Source organism: Oncorhynchus gorbuscha, linkage group LG20, assembly GCF_021184085.1.
Source record: "Oncorhynchus gorbuscha isolate QuinsamMale2020 ecotype Even-year linkage group LG20, OgorEven_v1.0, whole genome shotgun sequence".
NCBI lineage: Eukaryota > Metazoa > Chordata > Actinopteri > Salmoniformes > Salmonidae > Oncorhynchus > Oncorhynchus gorbuscha.
Window position 1 is genome coordinate 44,101,715 of NC_060192.1, and position 11,689 is coordinate 44,113,403.

Below are 11,689 nucleotides of genomic sequence, written 5' to 3' on the forward strand. Positions count from 1 at the left end.
TAGAGTTGATCAGGCTGTTGATCCTTACATAGAGTTAATCAGGCTGTTGATCCTTACATAGAGTTAATCAGGCTGTTGATCCTTACATAGAGTTAATCAGGCTGTTGATCCTTACATAGAGTTAATCAGGCTGTTGATCCTTACATAGAGTTAATCAGGCTGTTGATCCTTACATAGAGTTAATCAGGCTGTTGATCCTTACATAGAGTTAATCAGGCTGTTGATCCTTACATAGAGTTAATCAGGCTGTTGATCCTTACATAGAGTTGATCAGGCTGTTGCGTGTGGCCTGTGGAAGGTTGTCCCACTCCTCTTCAATGGTTGTCCGATGTTGCTGGTTATTTGTGGGAACTGCAACACTCTGTTGCACACGTCGATCCAGAGCATTCCAAACATGCTCAATGGGTGACATGTCTGGTGAGCAATGTTCCCTCTAAGCTCCCCCAGGAGCCACACAGAAGAAGCCCACATAGAGAAGCATGAGATTGACCTTCACTCAACTTTCTAGAGCTTTCTAGAGCATTCTAGAGTGACCAACCGGTCACCGATCTCCAAGGATCTCCTAGTCTATCTCCAAACATTTCTGTAAAAACAACAACTATAAAGCCTTGTGTTCCCATTTCTTTTTATTTGTCTCGGGTTGTTGGTGGTAGGTGCACCAGATTCAACGGCTCAGAGCGCTGGGTAGTAGGCCAACTGTTGCCATTTTGTCACGCCCTGACCATAGAGAGCCCTCTGGGTTCTCTATGGTGTAATAGGTCAGAGTGTGACTAGGGGGATTTCTAGGTATTATATTTCTATGTTGGTGTGTGTGTATGGTTCCCAGTTGGAGGCAGCTGAATATCGTTGCCTCTAATCGGGGATCATACTTAGGCCTTTTTCCCACCTGGGATATGTGGTCCTCTGTAGCTCAGTTGGTAGAGCATGGCGCTTGTAACGCCAGGGTAGTGGGTTCAATCCCCGGGACCACCCATACGTAGAATGTATGCACACATGACTGTAAGTCGCTTTGGATAAAAGCGTCTGCTAAATGGCATATATTATGTGGGACATTGTTTCTTATGTGCGCTGCTACTTCACATCCTTACATCTTTGTTGTTTTGATGAGTTTCACTAATGAAAAATTGAATTCAATTAAAAATGTGGAACTCTGTTGACACGGTGTCTAATTATTGATTTATATTATTTGACACATTTTGAACCTTTTCATGTGTCTGAAGGTACAAACTCTGCTGGTCCAAATCAACTATAGGCCTCCGCTGGCCAATCGGATGGCTCAGATGACCGCGTCTGTAGTCATAAAAGAAAGCTACAGCAAAGTTGAAACTGTGAGATTTCAAAACGTTTAAAAACCACGACTAGATAAAGACGGTCAACGAATACAGCGAAGAGATGCTGTTTTTATGAGTTAGTTTAAGCTCTTACTCTTTCTCACTGTCAACACTTAGTATTCAACACCTATTCAATAAGCCATTAAAATAAGCGGTCTTCCTATTTCCACTCAACAAGTACTGCAACAGTAATGAACGAGTAGGAAAGTGTAGCTGTCACCATCTTTAGCACTTCCTATTTCCACTCCTTTTCTTCTTCTTTTCTTCTTCTTCTTCTTCTTCTTCTTCTTCTTCTTCTTCTTCTTCTTCTTCTTCTTCTTCTTCTTCTTCTTCTTCTCTCTTCTTCTTCTTCTTCTTCTCTTCTTCTTCTCTTCTTCTTCTTCTCCTCTTCTTCTTCTTCTTCTCTTCTTCTTCTTCTTCTCTTCTTCTTCTCTTCTTCTCCTTCTTCTTCTTCTTCTTCTTCTTCTTCTTCTTCTTCTTCTTCTTCTTCTTCTTCTCCTCTTCTTCTTCCTCTTCCTCTTCTTCTTCTTCTCCTTTTCTTCTCTGTTCATAGGAGTGACAACATGAATTTGTGCACGAGGCCAGAAATAATGCAGTGTGGCTGGTGTTTCACCATCAGCTGGAAGACGGTGTCCCTTTTTGGTCAGTGGAGGAAGGGGAGAGCGGAGGGATGTTGAGAGACTGATCTCAGTCTGCTGCTCTCTCCTCTACTGAGACTGACCCTCGGTCTGCTGCTCTCTCCTCTGCTGAGACTGACCCTCAGTCTGCTGCTCTCCCTCTGCAGAGACTGACCCTCAGTCTGCTGCTCTCCCTCTGCTGAGACTGACCTCAGTCTGCTGCTCTCCCTCTGCAGAGACTGACCTCAGTCTGCTGCTCTCCCTCTGCAGAGACTGACCCTCAGTCTGCTGTTTCTTGCAGAGACTGACCTCAGTCTGCTGCTCTCCCTGCAGAGACTGACCCTCAGTCTGCTGCTCTTCCCACTGCTGAGACTGACCCTCAGTCTGCCAAGCCTTCCTCTGCAGAGACTGACCTCAGTCTGCTGCTCTCCTCTGCAGAGACTGACCTCAGTCTGCTGCTCTCCCCTCTGCAGAGGACTGGACCTCGTCTGTTGCAGCTCTCCTCTGCAGAGACTGACCCTCAGTCTGCTGCTCTCCTACTGCAGAGACTGACCCTCAGTCTGCTGCTCTCTCCCACTGCTGAGACTGACCCTCAGTCTGCTGCTCTCCCTCTGCAGACTGACCCTCAGTCTGCTGCTCTCCCTCTGCAGAGACTGACCCTCAGTCTGCTGCTCTCTCCCACTGCTGAGACTGACCCTCAGTCCCAACTCCCTCTGCAGAGACTGGACCCTCAGTCTGCTGCTCTCCCTCTGCAGAGACTGACCCTCAGTCTGCTGCTCTCTCCCACTGCTGAGACTGACCCTCAGTCTGCTGCTCTCCCACTGCTGAGAGACTGACCCTCAGTCTGCTGCTCTCTCCTCTGCTGAGACTGACCCTCAGTCTGTTGCTCTCCCACTGCTGAGACTGACCCTCAGTCTGCTGCTCTCCCTCTGCAGAGACTGACCTTCAGATGCAGGCAGTAAAATAAAAATAAACAACTATTTAAATGTCATTCAGCAGTGCCTCATAAGTAATACAACAACAGATCTATTACCAGTGTGATCATGTAGTCTACCTCAAATGTTTAAATATATACTAAATATATATATATACTTAAATATAACAAAAGTATAAACGCAACATACAACAATTTCAAAGATTTTACTGAGTTAAAGTACATATGAGGAAACCAGTCAATTCAAATAAATAAATTAGCTTCTAATCTATGGATACCACATGATTGGGCAGTGGCGCCGTCATGGGTGGGGCTGGGAGGGCATAGACCCACCCACTGGGGAGACAGGCCCACCCACTGGGGAGACAGGCCCACCCAGTAGGGAGACAGGCCCACCCACTGGGGAGACAGGCCCACCCAGTAGGGAGACAGGCCCACCCAGTAGGGAGACAGGCCCACCCAGTAGGGAGACAGGCCCACCCAGTAGGGAGACAGGCCCACCCAGTAGGGAGACAGGCCCACCCACTAGGGAGACAGGCCCACCCACTGGGGAGACAGGCCCACCCACTAGGGAGACAGGCCCACCCACTAGGGAGACAGGCCCACCCACTAGGGAGACAGGCCCACCCACTAGGGAGACTCCAGCCAATCAGAATGAGGTTTTTTTTTCAGAATGAGTTTTTCCCCACAAAAAGGCTTTTTTACAGACAGAAATACTCCTCAGTTACATCAGCTTGTCCAGGTGGCTGGTCTCAGACGATCCTTCAATTGAAGAAGCCGGATGTGGAGGTCCTCAGTTGGCGTGGTTACACGTGGTCTGTGGTTATGAGGTCAGTTGGACTTGCTGCCAAATTCTCTAAAACGATGTTGGAGACGGCTTAATGTAGAGAAATTAAATGAAATGAAATTCTCTGGCAACAACTCTGGTGGACATTCCTGCAGTCAGCGTGCCAATTGCACACTCCATCAAAATATTTGACACATCTGTGGCATTGTGTTGTGTGACTAAACTGCACATTTTAGAGTGGCCTTTTATTGTCCCCAGCACAAGGTGCACCTGTGTAATGATCATGCTGTTTAATCATCTTATTGATATGCCACACCTGTCAGAGTGGATGGATTATCTTGGAAAAGGAGAAATGCTCACTAACAGGGATGTAAACTAATTTGTGCACAACAGTTGAAAGAAATCAGCTTTTTGTGTGTATGGAACATTTCTGGGATCTTTTACTTTTCAGCTCATGAAACATGGAACCAACATTTTACATGTTGCCTTTATATTTCTGTTCAGTTTACAGAAATATAAACAGTACAGACAGTATCAGTCAAAAGTTTGGACACTCATTCAAGGGTTTTTCTTAATTTGGACAACTTTACACATTGTAGAATAATAGTGAAGACATAAACACTATGACAGAACACACATGGAATCATGTAGTAACCAAAAAAAGTGTTGAAGAATCTAAAATATATTTTGATTTGTTTAAAGTAGCCACCCTTTTGCCTTGAAGACAGCTTTGCACATTCTTGGCAAATATACCATGCCGTTATAGGGAAATCATGCACACTCTAGAATGCCCTTCAAGCCAATCAGAAAGGATTATTCAACAATGCCATGGTATAAATATATATGATCCTCAGACCGACAATGTGGATTTGTTTGAAGTACTCCCCTCGCTCTCCCCTGGTGTCTGTGTGTGTGTGTGTGTGTGTGTGTGTGTGTGTGTGTGTGTGTGTGTGTGTGTGTGTGTGTGTGTGTGTGTGTGTGTGTGTGTGTGTGTGTGTGTGTGTGTGTCAGACGGACAGTGTGCACCGCGCGGATGTGTTTGACCTGTTCCCGGGGACGTTTCAGACGGTCGAGATGACTGCAGGGAACCCTGGGACATGGCTGTTGCACTGCCACGTTGCCGACCACATCCACGCTGGAATGGAGACTACTTTCACCATCACGGGTAACCATGGAGACCACCTTCAGCATCACAGGACCCATACCTAGACCTAACCTCTTGAAACCAAGACCGTGTGTGTGTCGGTGTGTGTCGGTGAGAGAGAGAGAGAGAGAGAGAGACAGAGTGACAGACAGAGAGTGACAGACAGAGAGTGACAGACAGAGAGTGACAGACAGAGAGTGACAGACAGAGAGTGACAGACAGAGAGTGACAGACAGAGAGTGACAGACAGAGAGTGACAGACAGAGAGTGACAGACAGAGAGTGACAGACAGAGAGTGACAGACAGAGTGTGACAGACAGAGTGTGACAGACAGAGTGTGACAGACAGAGTGTGACAGACAGAGTGACACAGACAGAGTGACACAGACAGAGTGACACAGACAGAGTGACACAGACAGAGTGACACAGACAGAGTGACACAGACAGAGTGACACAGACAGAGTGACACAGAGAGTGTGACACAGAGAGTGACACAGAGAGAGTGACACAGAGAGTGACACACAGAGTGACAGACAGAGTGACACAGAGAGTGACAGACTGTTATGACGTCAACATTGTCTAACATCAAGTCTCTTGTTTATCTTTTATTCCAGAGAAAACATCACATGGTGAGTAGGCATGAATAAACATGAACCAGATGAATAAACATGAACCAGATGAATAAACATGAACCAGATTAGAATGACTAGTCATGAATAAACATGAATCAGATTAGAATGACTAGTCATGAATAAACATGAACCAGATTAGAATGGCTAGTCATGAATAAACATGAACCAGATTAGAATAACTAGACATGAACCACATTAAACTTGTTTCTCCCCCTCTCCTATAGCACCTGGTACTGGAGGTTCCATCTCCACTCTGCTACTGCCACTATTACTGACCCTTCTCCACTAGACTACTCTGTATGTGTGTGTGTGTGTGTGTGTGCGTGCGTGTGTGCGTGCGTGCGTACGTGTGCGTGTGTTCATAATGCATTATCAGTCAATGTAATCAGCTATCAAACCAATCAGTCCTACAATAGATAAAATGATGATGAATGACAGATCCATATTACACAGCTTCACCATCCAGTCATCCCATGTTACAGCTTTATCATAGAATTAGGGAGTAGAATCCTAGAATGGACATGAACCTTCTTATGATGGCATAAAAGGTCAGCCATGTTGGTCAGGGAGATGATGCCAGTGCTGTTATAATTTGTAAAGCAATGAATGTGAAGAATTTGCATTGTACAAGTATTCAGACCCCTTGACTTTTTTCCACCAAAACATTTTTACGTTACAGACTTGTTCTTAAGTTGATTAAATTGTTTTTTTCTTTCCCCTCATTAATCTACACACCATGCCTCATAATGACAAAGCAAAATCTGTTTTTTAGGAATGTTTGCAAATGTAAATAAAATAAAACATACATTTCACATTTATACATTTACAAAAGTTTAACACTTTAAAAAAATAAAACTTTTAAAAAATAAAACTGAAATATTACGTTTACATAAGTTTTCAGACCCTTTCCTCAGTACTTTGTTGAAGCACTTTTGGCAGCGATTACAGCCTTAAGTCTTCTTGGGAATGACTCTACAAGCTTGGCACACCTGTATTTGGGGAGTTTCTCCCATTCTTCTCTGCAGATCCTCTCAAGCTCTGTCAGGTTGGATGGGGAGCGTCGCTGCACAGCTATTCTCAGATGTTTGATCGGGTTGAAGTCTGGGCCACTCAAGGACATTCAGAAACTTGTCCCGAAGCCACTCCTGCGTTGTCTTGGCTGTGTGCTTAGGGTCGTTGTCCTGTTGGAAGGTGAACCTTCGCCCCAGTCTGAAGTCCTGAGCGCTCTGGAGCAGGTTTTCATCAAGGATCTCTGTACTTTTCTTCGTTAATCATTCCCTCGATCCTGACTAGTCTCCCAGTCCCTGTTGCTGAAAAACATCCACTCAGCATGATGCTGCCTCCATCATGCTTCACTGTAGGGATGGTGCCAGGTTTCCTCCAGACGTGACGCTTGCTATTCAGGCCAAAGAGTTCAATCTTGGTTGCATCAGACCAGAGAATCTTGTTTCTTTAGTCCTTCAACTGCCTTTTGGCAAACTCCAACTCTGTCTGGCCACTCTATCATAAAGGCCTGATTGGTGGAGTGCTGCAGAGATGGTTATCCTTCTGGAAGGTTCTGCCATCACCACAGAGGAACTCTGGAGCTCTGTCAGAGTGACCATGGGATTTTCGTCACCTCCCTGACCAAGGCTCTTGTCCCCCCCCCCCCCATTGCTCAGTTTGGCCGAGCAGCCAGCTCAAGGAAGAGTCTTGGTGGTTCCAAACTTCTTCCATTTAAGAATGATGGAGGCCACTGTGTTCTTGGGGACCTTCAATGTTTTGGTACCCTTCCCCAGATCTGTGCCGCGACACAATCCTGTCTTGTCGCTCTACGGACAATTCCTTCGACCTCGTGGCTTGGTTTTTGCTCTGACATGCATTGTCAACTGTGGGACCTTATATAGACAGGTGTGTGCCTTTCCAAATCATGTCCAATCAATTGAATTTACCACAGGTGGACTCCAATCAAGTTGTAGAAACATCTCAAGGATGATCAATGGAAACAGGATGCACCTGAGCTCAATTCCGAGTCTCATAGCAAAGGGTCTGAATACTAATGTAAATAATGTATTTTATGTTTTTTATTTTTAATATATTTGCAAACACCTAAAAACCTTTATCAATTTTAGAATAGGGCTGTAATGTAAAATAAAATTGGAAAAAGTGAAAGGGTCTGAATACTTTCTGAATGCACTGTATGTGTTAGCACGCTAGCTAGCCATTTGTACAGGAATGATTCCATTAACTGTATGTGTTAGCTCGCTAGCTAACCATTTGTACAGGAATGATTCCATTAACTGTATGTGTTAGCTCGCTAGCTAACCATTTGTACAGGAATGATTCCATTAACTGTATGTGTTAGCTCGCTAGCTAACCATTTGTACAGGAATGATTCCATTAACTGTATGTGTTAGCTCGCTAGCTAACCATTTGTACAGGAATGATTCCATTAACTGTATGTGTTAGCTCGCTAGCTAACCATTTGTACAGGAATGATTCCATTAACTGTATGTGTTAGCACGCTAGCTAGCCATTTGTACAGGAATGATTCCATTAACTGTATGTGTTAGCTCGCTAGCTAACCATTTGTACAGGAATGATTCCATTAACTGTATGTGTTAGCTCGCTAGCTAACCATTTGTACAGGAATGATTCCATTAACTGTATGTGTTAGCTCGCTAGCTAACCATTTGTACAGGAATGATTCCATTAACTGTATGTGTTAGCACGCTAGCTAACCATTTGTACAGGAATGATTCCATTAACTGTATGTGTTAGCTCGCTAGCTAGCCAGTTGTATAGGAATGATTCCATTAACTGTATGTGTTAGCGCGCTAGCTAGCCAGTTGTATAGGAATGATTCCATTAACTGTATGTGTTAGCGCGCTAGCTAGCCAGTTGTATAGGAATGATTCCATTAACTGTATGTGTTAGCGCGCTAGCTAGCCAGTTGTATAGGAATGATTCCATTAACTGTATGTGTTAGCGCGCTAGCTAGCCAGTTGTATAGGAATGATTCCATTAACTGTATGTGTTAGCGCGCTAGCTAGCCAGTTGTACAATAATGATTCCATTAACTGTATGTGTTAGCACGCTAGCTAACCATTTGTACAGGAATGATTCCATTAACTGTATGTGTTAGCACGCTAGCTAACCATTTGTACAGGAATGATTCCATTAACTGTATGTGTTAGCACGCTAGCTAACCATTTGTACAGGAATGATTCCATTAACTGTATGTGTTAGCTCGCTAGCTAGCCAGTTGTATAGGAATGATTCCATTAACTGTATGTGTTAGCGCGCTAGCTAGCCAGTTGTATAGGAATGATTCCATTAACTGTATGTGTTAGCGCGCTAGCTAGCCAGTTGTATAGGAATGATTCCATTAACTGTATGTGTTAGCGCGCTAGCTAGCCAGTTGTACAGGAATGATTCCATTAACTGTATGTGTTAGCACGCTAGCTAACCATTTGTACAGGAATGATTCCATTAACTGTATGTGTTAGCACGCTAGCTAACCATTTGTACAGGAATGATTCCATTAACTGTATGTGTTAGCTCGCTAGCTAGCCAGTTGTATAGGAATGATTCCATTAACTGTATGTGTTAGCGCGCTAGCTAGCCAGTTGTATAGGAATGATTCCATTAACTGTATGTGTTAGCGCGCTAGCTAGCCAGTTGTATAGGAATGATTCCATTAACTGTATGTGTTAGCGCGCTAGCTAGCCAGTTGTATAGGAATGATTCCATTAACTGTATGTGTTAGCGCGCTAGCTAGCCAGTTGTACAATAATGATTCCATTAACTGTATGTGTTAGCGCGCTAGCTAGCCAGTTGTATAGGAATGATTCCATTAACTGTATGTGTTAGCGCGCTAGCTAGCCAGTTGTATAGGAATGATTCCATTAACTGTATGTGTTAGCGCGCTAGCTAGCCAGTTGTACAATAATGATTCCATTAACTGTATGTGTTAGCGCGCTAGCTAGCCAGTTGTATAGGAATGATTCCATTAACTGTATGTGTTAGCGCGCTAGCTAGCCAGTTGTATAGGAATGATTCCATTAACTGTATGTGTTAGCGTGCTAGCTAGCCAGTTGTATAGGAATGATTCCATTAACGTTTCTAGTTAACTGCCAATACTCACGCCAACATTCCATTCAATCTACTCAGTCAATCCACAGCCTGACACTGGCTGAAATAAGTTGTTGATAGGAGTTAGACAAGTATTGTATTATATACCACTTACAGATTTCCAAAAAAAACAACAATTAATACATTTATGTTCTCTTTACATATATTTTAGAGGCTAGTTATACAGAGAATTGGTATAAAAACCTGTAAACTGTTTTAGGTTGACAATAATTCTATTACACAATTTCTGATATATCGCATGCCTTACTTTTATGTTCCTGCATAATTAAAATCAAGATTATGCCTCTACTGCCATTACATTACAATTAGAAGTACTTTTGATTTCTCCCTGACCAACATGGCTGCCATTTTCACCGCATTCTGGAACTTTGAGGGCTTTACGACATAGCCCCTCTGGTAATTGAATAGAATCTCTGTGGTTTTATTCCCCAAGTCATTCTAACTGTTCAATAGTCTGCTTCAGAACCTGTCTACTGTATACTGTCCAAACTTGAATATATACTGCTGCTCTGTTTGATTGGTTGCACTCGTTGTCCTTTGCAACGAAGAGGAAATAGAATGTAAAAATGACTACTGTACCAAATATATTTTGTTTAAATCTGTGTACAATAAAAACTGCTTCGATAACGTACAATAATGTTTCAATGTTGAGTTTGTATTAAAAGTTTATAAAAGGGGTGTTAAACACCTGACTGTAATAACCCCCAAGACTACAGGTAGTAACCATGGTAACCCTAACCCCAAGGCTATAGGTGGTAACCATGGTAACCCTAACCGGTGGTAACGCTAACACCAAGGCTATAGGTGGTAACCACGGTAACCCTAACCGGTAGTAACGCTAACCCCAAGGTTATAGGTGGTAACCATGGTAACCCTAACCGGTAGTAACGCGGACCCCAAGGTTATAGGTGGTAACCATGGTAACCCTAACCGGTAGTAAAGCGGACCCCAAGGCTATAGGTGGTAACCATGGTAACCCTAACCGGTAGTAAAGCTAACCCCAAGGCTATAGGTGGTAACCATGGTAACCCTAACCGGTAGTAAAGCTAACCCCAAGGCTATAGGTGGTAACCATGGTAACCCTAACCGGTAGTAACGCGAACCCCAAGGCTATAGGTGGTAACCATGGTAACCCTAACCGGTAGTAACGCTAACACCAAGGCTATAGGTGGTAACCATGGTAACCCTAACCGGTAGTAACGCTAACTCCAAGGCTATAGGTGGTAACCATGGTAACCCTAACCGGTAGTAACGCTAACCCGTTGTTGCCTCTTGACGTTTCCACTTCACAATAACATCACTTACAGTCGACCGGGGGGGGCAGATCTAGCAGGGCAGAAATGTGACGAACTGACTTGTTGGAAAGGTGGCATCCTATGACGGTGACACTCTGAAAGTCACCGAGCTCTTCAGTGAGGCCCATTCTACTGCCAATGTTTGTCTATGGAGATTGCATCGCTGTTAACTAGATTTTTTTTTAGACAGCCTTTTTAGGCCCTAACACATGTTTATTAGGATCAACTTCGATTCCTGCGGTGAATTATTTTAAAGTGTGGGAGAAAGATGTACATATAGGGAGGAACATAATACTGTAACACAAGAGAAAGATACACTTAGAGTGCATTTGCCATTCTGGTAAAATGCATTGTCTATTGTATAGGACAGGAGGCCAGAGTAAGGCCATGAGAGCATAGGACAGCTGGACATACCAAGGTCAGAGGGACACACAAAGGAGAGGGTCAGCTAAATGACCAACTGATGGACTATAGACATAGGACATATATTTTTAGGACATGAAGATGCTGAAGGAATGTCAGAAGAGACACATAGTCTACGAGTCCTAATAAGGACAGACATACCAAAGAACACACCAGGCTGAACGTAAGGGGGCCCATAGCATAAGATGGGCATGTATTATTTTTGGGACATGAAGAGGTCCTGTCACCATTATAAAAATATAAAAACTATTACAATAATGAGATGTATCCACCAATCCAAAGAAAGGATAGGCGGACCACCAGACAGAACACCAGTCCACCAATAAGGATAGGCGGGACCACCAGACAGAACACCAGTCCACCAATAAGGATAGGCGGACCACCAGACAGAAC

The 11,689-nt window shown here is 43.8% G+C and overlaps 1 pseudogene; it reads left to right on the forward strand.

Moving 5' to 3' along the window:
* The window catches only part of LOC124006926, a 14,052-nt pseudogene extending 7,797 nt beyond the window's left edge, over nt 1-6,255 (forward strand).
* The last annotated feature ends 5,434 nt before the right edge of the window (nt 6,256-11,689 follow it).